Below are 10034 nucleotides of genomic sequence, written 5' to 3'. Positions count from 1 at the left end.
TTGCCTCCTTTCGTCGAGTGACGGAATATTAAAGATTTCGCGTAATATGTTGCTAGGAGTGAGTTTTGGATATGTACCATCAAGTTTAAATAGTAGATATCTGAGAAATTTATTTTGAAGCTTTTCTAATTTTTCGATATCTTTCTTGAATTGCGGGTTCCAAACAAGAGAAGCATATTCGAGTTTAGATCTGACGAGCGTATAATATAGCAAGAGAAATGTTTCCTTTTTTCTAAATTGATGACCCTTTCTCATTATAAATCCCAAATTTCTGTGAGCTTCGCTTAAATTCGTCATAATTATGACGAATCAAAAAATTTTGTTACCTATTATGTGGATAAACTGAAAAATATGATATTTAAAGCCAAATTGTTTTTGAATAGGCTTATTACATAAACAAGATTAAATATTCAAAGGAAATATGTGTCCTAATTTTGTATTAAAAAGTGAACATCACCATAACAAGAAAAAATTAATCAAGCGACAGATTCTTGTTTAACTAAATGTGTGTGTAACCTTGATTGTTCTATGAAGATAATTGTTATATGTTCAGTGTTTTGAAAGGTTTGTGATGTTGGATTTGTTTGTTAAATCCTTAAAACTGTGGTGTTGAATTAAAAACTCATTTTCTAATTAACCCCAGTGTGTTAAAGATTTCAGATATGGGTTAATAACAAAAGTTTATTAAAAAAAATAGAAGAAGAAAGGAGTTTAAAAAGTTGTGATCAAATATTTCTCTTCCATGTAATAACGTTTGAGAATTGTATGATATGTTGATTTAATTGTTCTATTTAAAATTTGGATATAAATTGTATTTAAGAAATGTACTTAATTGAAATCTAACCATATAATTTCTAGTGTTGTGTTACAAACGTAGATAAAGCATTAATATGTGGGAAACAATATGATTATTGGTTCTACTGAACTAATCGTTTAATTTGAAATAATAAACGCAATTGGTATATATAAATAAAAAAAATGTATAAGAAAGGCAAAGAGTTTAGACAAAGAAAAATTTGTTTCACTTTCGTTTCTCAAATTTTCCTTTAAACTACAGAGGGGGGAACCTGTTACGACCTTACTTACAGTACTGTGCAAATAAATGCGGACAAAGAGAAAAATATACATTTTTTTTAGTTTTTACACTCTTTATGTGAGATAATCGAATAAATACGTAACAGATTTATACCTTGGTAAGTGTGCACAAAGTGCAACAGAGTGTGTTGGAAGCTTTTGGAGTGAGTACGCGAACTGTGCAGCGTATTGTTAGGGAAGGCAAAGACAGTCTTGAGGCGTCGGGTTCCACGTCATTTGAATCACCGCGCAAACGAATCAAAAGGAACAGTATCACAAAGACAATCGACGGTTGCGATAAAGATATAACAAGAATAATTATCCTCGGGTATTATGTAAAGGGCGAATATCCAACACAACAAGTTTTCGTTGATTTGCATACACAAATAAGCTTTCAGTGGGGAGTTTCGTCGTTGTGGAGGATACTGAAGTATATGGGGTTCAAGTACAAAAAGAGCAATGACGGTAGACGATTTCTGATGGAGAGAGCCAATATAGTTACAGCCAGAGTAACGTTTTTTGCGAAAAATGGATCTTCTAAAAAATAAGGAACCTTTGCCCTATATAGGTATTTCATTTAGATGAAACGTACATACATCAGAATTACGCTCCAACGAAAAACTGGCAAAATAAAGAGGGTACATGGGGTTTAAAAGTGCTCGTGGTAAAGGTGGGCGCATTATTGTTTGTCACGTAGGTTCCAGTCACACTGGTTTTCTACAGTAATGTAAATTAGTTTTCAGTGGTTTTTGCAGTTTTTAGATCCGCTTGACGAAAGGAACATCAAAGACGCAGTGATTGTAATGGACAATGCTATAGATACCATTCGGTACAGTTGGAAAGAATTCCTACAACGTATACACTTGATATCGTACACTTATCGGTATTCTACTGACCACAAGATGGGGATAATATGCATTCTCAGGCCATACGCGAACAATGGGACGTCTGTATTTCATGGTTCTTTCGATTTCAACTCGTCTTTCCCGCTACTCTGGCAACGCTGCAGTCTCTCTCTCTAACCGGCCTGTCTCGTTGCGCTGGATAGGTCGTTTCCCCGCTCTCCACTTCCCCTGCCAGCTTCTAGAGCGCACGCCGTAACAACTGAAAAGAGCTATAGTAGTAGAGTGCCACACACGTAAATTTGCCGTTGCGTAGAAACGAATTTTCGTTTCGTCTCCCTCTCTCTTAGCATCATGTGTTCTACCCTGCTCGAAAACCTTCGCTATTGTTGCCACATTGTCATTCCATTCCTGGACACACTCGCGCAAACATCATTGAAAACAATTGAATAGCGCTCCAGCCCGCGGTTCCCACTGTTCGGTAGGGACGTTAATGTGGCAATATAGCACGGCGTAGTGCTTGCTTCTTTTATGCAGTGCATGTTCATTGGCTAGCTAGTAACTAGTGTTGCCAACTGTAATAATGAAGCACTATTTCTGTCACGGAAGGGGAAAAGGCAGGTAAAGTGGCGCTGAGTTTTGTTGGATTGGAAGCACCATATTTTTATTTTATACTAAGTATTTGACCGGTTTGACGTTGTGTGCGTGTATTGCGTGTGTGTATGTAAAAGTGTGTGTTTGCTAATGAACGTTAAATTCCATAATGCCTCCAGTTCTGTCGAAGTTGAAATCAAAAACCTTGCATAGCCAAGCTCGGGAAATTCTAAGCAACGTGCACGAGTTCATGAAGGAGGAAGCCAGTCATGGTGTTAGCATCCCAATAAAGCATTTTGGCAAGAGAGCAGCGAACAGCAGCAACAAATTGTTCATATTTCATAATTTTGGAATTATTCAAAATAAATAAATTATGTGGCTCCAACATCATTTCAACTCTGGCTCCGGCACGTGTTCTTGTAGAAATTGCATAGAGGAGGCTGTCATTTTTGCTGCTTAATGCGATACATATTGTTTTCTGTGTTAAAATTGCCATGCTTTGATGGGTGACCAAGTTCATAGCAGGGCCGGCGGAAGGGGAGGGCGAACCGTCCCATCGCCCAGAGCGGCAAAATTTGAAGAGAAGAAAAAAATAAGCCTATTGAAAACTGTGATCGAGCGAGATATTCTTTTGCGCTGAATAGTATTGAAATTCTTTGTAAATTATTAATTGCCAAACTATGTATTTTTCAAATATCTTTCTGTTGTAATTTAGAGTATTGTAATAAGAAATTACCTAAAGACAGGTGTTCGAGGCTGGAACTTTGGGTATAAATACGAAGGAGTTTGGTCCGTAAGGAGGTCTGTTCTGGTGTCAGTCTAGGAAGAAGTGAATAGGTGCAAGTCGCTCTTCTGTAAAACTTAGACTGGCCAAATAGGAACGGTCTAATCTAGGAAGAAGTGAATAGGTGTATGCCGCTCTTCTGTAAAACCTAGGTTTGGGCCACCCTAGTTTGACCTTTCTAGTAAGTTTGAAATTATCTATTAACAATTGATCTCCAAGTTCCAGTTATGAATTACCTAACCACTGGCTGTAAGTACTCAAGCAGTAAATAAACATTTCCTTAAAACTTCACGACGTTGGTTGGATTTGTTCTGCACCTACCCTGAAGATAGGTTTCAGTGTAGACCCTTAGAGCCTCAATGCCCCGGCTATGGAGTAAAGGGTGAGAAAAGTTACTAGGAACGTAACAAAGTTCGAAACTTCTTTTATATTCTAGATTATTTTGTAAGTGAACGTGGACTAACAAAAAACAGCACAACAATGTTTAACATGCAACAGTTATTGATCATTGTCGAAGCTCGTTACGGTAGCTATGAAACTACATCCATAAACTGACGACCAGACACGCATAAGGATTATATTCTACCAAAGCTTCAACAATGGATTTCCAAAAGTGGAGAGATGCTGGCAGCTGTGGGACAGTACGTAAGTTGTTTTTTTTTAATTTATTATTTTCAGTTGCTTTTCTGTAATTTCTGGCTAATAGCTACGATGCGAATTTAATGATGATGTGACACTTCCAATGACATCCATGACCAGATCGAGATTAGAACACGAGAACTCCTGTGGCAAGATCGAAAGTCGGACACTTAACACATCGGTCACCGAATCGAAGTGTTTATGTTATTAATGCTACATTGATTTGGCTTATTTTACTTCGCATTTCTGCCACTTTTGGCTACTCGCGAAGATGAAGATGACGGGACAGTCACAAAGAACACCCATTCTCAGGCCGGCCTTCAAACCAGGGACCCTTATTAATGCTATATATGTTCAAAGGTGTTTGTCCGTGTTTGGCCAACAGGTCTTAGAGTGCCAAAGCCAGCAAACCAGATTTCAGTTAGATGGCGCCTAGTGAACTCATAGAGTCCCATCGCCGCTGCTGTATAGCTTGATAGATTAGATTGCAGAATGAATGCAAGTTATTATCTTTATCTGCTATTTTATATACTAGTTATATCCTGTGTGTTATATTATGTGTTAACAAAATATAACACACAGGATTTTCCTGAAGTAACTTGGGTTCTTGCTGTAACACGATTATGCCTTGTTTCCATATTAAACACGCTATAATTGCTAACCAAGGCAGTTTTTTTTTTAAAAAATAAAATAATTAAAAGTACTTTGCACGTTACGCTTCTACCCTGTATCTCATGGATTCTTGTTATTCGGATGGCAAGAAAAACTGTAGGACCTCTCCCGATAAGGTTTTTCCCTACCGTTTGGTAGGAGACGTCGTGGAAGTTCCACCTAGGACAATGGGCCTGCCTCTGCGTTGGTGGCCCTATACTAGGTGTAATAGTACATGACGTTTTCCGAGCTGTACGAGTTTGACAGCTCTGGAATATTGCTGGCTCGGGAAGGTCCTACGTTTGCTCAGCATCCACTGTTTTTATACTGGGGTGAACTTGGCCAGCTTGCCACAGTACAATTACAGTAATGACGATAATCCCTGAGATTTTTCCATGTCACTTCAGGAAATGTAGGTTTGTAATGAAGTAAAGTCTTGATAGCGAGTGTGTATGTAGGTATATGCAGATAGTAGATATATAATGTAAGACCACTAACGGTTCTTCCTTTTGGGTCTGCGAAGTAATTCCTTAAGCGTGTAGGTTAGGTTGAGTGATAGGTGTTTCAAGTGCTTTGTGCAATTTATATTACCTTAGATTTAAACATGTCAGTATTTGCAACTTCAAAAGGAAGGATGGTGTATTATAAGAGATCGCTGTGGACATGAAAGCCAGATCTTGTTATACACAGATGCAATCTACATTTATATCGAGTGTTATTTGCAATCAATATATCAAGTCGATTGCAGTTGGTTCTCCGACGCAAGGCTGTAAGGTACAAATGGCCTTGCGTCCCTCTTCCAACTGAAAAAAAAGAGGCCCTCACAGATGGTAGAGACTTTGACGCAGTTGTGAGGCTTTGAACTGACATCTACCTGTACCAACGCTAGTTGACCCCATCTTTTCAGGACCTTGAGGGACAAGATTGCCCACGAACCATATCAGGTGGAAAGCACATCAAATGTCTAACTTCACGGCCTCAAAATGAACAACGCAAGGATACATTCTAGGTCCCGAATTGTGGAATCTAAACTTGGAGCCATCTCTCAAAAAATAATGTTATATTCAATGTTATATGTTCAATGTTATAAACAGGATTTTAGATTAAAATCTAAACCAAGTACATTGTTGTAAAGTACAAATAATGAGCTATCATAATATGAACTAGATATTATAAATGCCTTTAACTTGGAAAATTTAGTAAGTAAAAACTTACCTGTGCAATATTAGATCAAGTAGAAAACAATCACGAGGTCCAGCTATTTCGCCTCTTTGTCCTCAAGTTACTACACTATAGGTACAGCCAATATGTTCAATCACGTCAATCGGACAGACTAATTGACATACTGTCATCTGCTGAATTAACCAGGTAACTATTTGGAAATAGCAAATAGGCCATATTGCACTAGGCCATATTGGGTTCAGGTACCTTATGTCTGCTTGTTAATTTATAAAAACGAGATACAGACTTTTTAAAATTTAAATTTGAATATTTTACTATCATGCATGATTATAGATTACAGTTGGTGCGAACACCTACATATTTTTAAAAAATGAGTAATAAAAATTACATTAATTAGGATAACTACTTGTACAGTGAGTCACATAATTATTCGGACACACAGTAAATTTCTAACGTTTAAGAGCGGGAAGGGAGTGAAATCTGTGTACAGCGTTGAAGTTGATTTTCGTTTAAAAAATGTCATGTTTAGCACAAAATTGGACGATAAAAAGTTAAAAAACGAACATCAGCAACAATATAACGAAGGATGAATCCCTACCGTTGCAAAAATAGTGCCACAAAATTATTCGGACACATAGTAAATGTTAACGTAAGTTTGCGATACAGTGACAATTTCGATTTACGGATTGATTGATGTATGTATACTCTGTTCATATATATTAACTGTGGTTTCCTGTAGGTTTCTATTGCAATTACGATTGCGTTTTGTTTAACAAAGTTGTGATATAAGAACATTTTCTATGTAGAAATGGGGCGAAGAGGAAAGGAAAGTTCATTTGAACAAAGTCAGTTAGTGATATGTCACCACGTTAAGGGTAAAACTTACCGTGCAATTGCCTCAATGTTGAATTTGAAAAAAAAGTATCGAGTCCCACGGTCATACAGGGAGACCAAGATTTTTTTCCCCCGGAGAATGGACAGTAATCGTGAGGAAAATTTTAAAAAAAAACAAAGATGAGTGCTCCAATGGTGTGTGCTGAGGTAGCTGAGGAGTGTGGAAAGCATAGTCATCCTGAAACTATACGAAGAGTGCTCAGAAGGGCAAACTATCATGGCCGTGTAGCCAGGAGAAAGCCATTTGTAAGTAAGCCAAACAGGACAAAAAGACTGGTGTTCGCAAAGGAACACTTAGGAAAGGATCAGACATGGTGGAATCGGGTAATTTTCACTGACAAGAGTAAATTCAATATTTGTGAGTCAGATGGGAGGGTAACAGTGTGGCGTAAACCAAATGAGGAGCTCCGAGGGAAAAATTTGCAAGCAACAGTGAAGCACGGAGGTGGTCACGTAATGGTTTGGGGCTGCATGTCGGCCCAAGGTGCTGGTAAATTGGCTTTCATCGAACAGACAATGGACAGGTACCGTTACCTTGACATTCTGAAGTAAAATCTAAAGACTAGTGCTGAAATGATGGGCATTCTCTGTAACTTTATGTTTTATCAAGATAATGACCCGAAGAACACTTCCCGTATAGTACAAGAATGGTTATTGTACAACTGCCCAAAAGTGCTCCATCCTCCACCGCAGTCTCCAGACTTGAACGTCATTGAGCACCTCTGGTGTAAGTTGGAAAAAGAAGTGGGGGAAAAAAAATATAACCTCGAAGGCAGACCTCAAGGAGAGACTTCAACATGAATGGGCCAACATATCGGAAGTGTACACCAGAAAATTGGTAGAAAGTATGCCAAATTGTTTATCCGAGGTGTTAAAAATGAAAGGGATGCCTACCAGATACTGATATTTCTGTTCGTTGCTTTTCAAGCGTGTTTTCCTGTTTCTCCTTCCATGTGTCCGAATAATTGTGTTTAACCCACAAAAAATGTTTGTTTTGTTTAATGAAAATATTTTACTAATATATTATATTAAACATAATTGAAGATAATTAACAGTGTGCTCATATTGTGTTTTGTTTGTTAAATAAATATTAAACATTTATCATCGTATTATATCACGACTACGTCAGTAAATATTCAGAAATCTTATCTGTCCGAATAATTATGTGACTCACCGTATGTAATGGCCGTTAATACTTTAAAAACGACCTTTTTTTATGGCAGCGGAAATTGACGTTGTTATACCACCATTTCTACAGTCAACTTTTTAGTGTGGATGGAGCACGAATCCAAACCTTTAGCACCGAGATCGTGCATGTAGCACACACAATACGAGCGTGACACCCAAGTGGCGAAACATTAAAACCATCACATTTAGGAGAATTCTTGACTCTTACTGGACTGAACTGAACTCAACTTTCAGAACGTGTAAGCAAAATGTATTTTAACATGCAATGTCAATATGACTTCACAGCAAATAATGTAATTTATTATATTTTTACAATGTGATAAATATTAATATTATAGTTATTAAACAATAAAAAATGAACTTTCATGCTCATTTCCAAAGTAATAACAAAGCAATCGTGATTTTTATTTTTTCGCATGCAACAAATTAAGCAAATACGTGTATCTCAGTCCTGCAATTTTTTTAAATTTTTTTTTTTATCGGTGCTTTATCGGACCACTCCTAATATTTGCTCTTGTTTTTCTTGCGCCATGATGAATAAATTGTTTTTTCCCCTCAGCTGCGAAGATTAATTTTCCATTATACCTTATATCATTCACTATCTTTCTTCTTACTTGACAAGCCGAAAGAAATACACTTAATGTGTGGAGAGACGAATCAGTAATTTTATGCAACAGTAGCAAGACGTTATTATATTCACGGTTTGTCAAAAAGAAGATATTGCAAGTTCAAATCTCCTAAAGCCCTTACTACAGTCAAGACGTGAAGATTTCCCGATTTTACTACGATATACAAATATTCAGGTGAGATTTTACTTTATAATAATGATTAAATTCAGTCTAATTTTAACTATTTCAATCGTATTAGGAGAAAAATGTTAAACTAAATTTGTTGTTTGTTAAAATAACTTGAACTCCCTACTTGTCTTCATTTCTTTACTTAGAATGCTTCAAAACGAAGGAGATAACGCAAACGCAAATCAGAAGGTGTTACTCAATTATTCTAATGAAGGGCGGACTGTCTCAGCGGGAGGTGCGTCCTCCGACCATGACGCAACCTGCCTCCGTTAGTTTCAGAAAAAAATAGAAGAATAATTGATTGATTTGTTGTTTTAAGTCCACTTTGTGCACAGTAAGGCTAATCGGGACTGGACCTACAGTTTAAAGTGGGATCCGAACTACTTGTGCCTCCACCGGGTATCGAACCCGGGACAAGGCGACGACGCTACCACTGCGCCATCGGGGAGGCCCTAAATAGAAGAATGAGAAAGTTAAAGAATGGAGAAGAGGGAAAGAGAGAAAAGCAAATGGAAAGAGAAATAGAGAAAGAAGTGGCCGCGGTGGTTCAGTCGGTAACGCGTCTGACTACCATGCTACCGGGTTCGATCCCCGGCCGGTTCAAATCCTTGAACTTTTCTAACGATGGAAGCGTCGAATAACATGGGTACCCGGGGGGAAACCCTGGGGGGTAAAGGCGGTCAGGGGCGTGATGCTGATCACATCACCACCACTCACGACCGGATCAAGAAAGTGTGTGGCGTTACCCCCACACCCCCTATACGCCTTCATGGCGTGGTGCTATGCACAGGGGAGCACTTTACTTTAATAGAGAAAGAAACAGAAACTGCGAGAAAGATAGAAGAGGATAGATAAACAAAAAAGATAGATGGAAAAGAGAGAAAAAGAAATAGAAGAATGAAAAATAAAGATAAAGTTATGGTAGTGAATGCTGCTAGAACGAAGGGCGCCCACAGGGAGGGTAGAGGGGGTATTTGTTCTCCTGAGATTTCTGGAACTAGTTAGTGTAATTCGAGTGGTGAAATTATAGCGATATTTTATAACAAAAAAATATTGTTTTTTGTGACAGGCTGAAAGTTGCAACAATTATTATTATTATTATTAATATTCATTGGCGGCAATCAGGAGCGACGTGGTGGGGCAGTTGAACCCCCCCCTCCTACTCTTTGCCTCTTTTGCCCCCGCACTATGCTAAACCTTATCTACCAATGGAAAGTAAACTGTCCTTGCCCCCCTCCAGTTTTGGAACCCAATTGCCGCCACTGTTGTTATTATTTGAAATAGGTTTACATTTAAGCTTACAGTCTATTTTACACTGATTATCTAACTGTAAAAAACTGCTTCTTGTCCGACATGAAATAATATGTTAAGTATACAATTATGCAAATT

This window comes from Lepisma saccharinum, chromosome 14, assembly GCF_977018435.1.
Source record: "Lepisma saccharinum chromosome 14, izLepSacc3.1, whole genome shotgun sequence".
In the NCBI taxonomy this organism is placed as follows: domain Eukaryota; kingdom Metazoa; phylum Arthropoda; class Insecta; order Zygentoma; family Lepismatidae; genus Lepisma; species Lepisma saccharinum.
The sequence above is the reverse complement of the archived record's forward strand: the minus strand, read 5'-3'. Positions refer to the sequence as shown.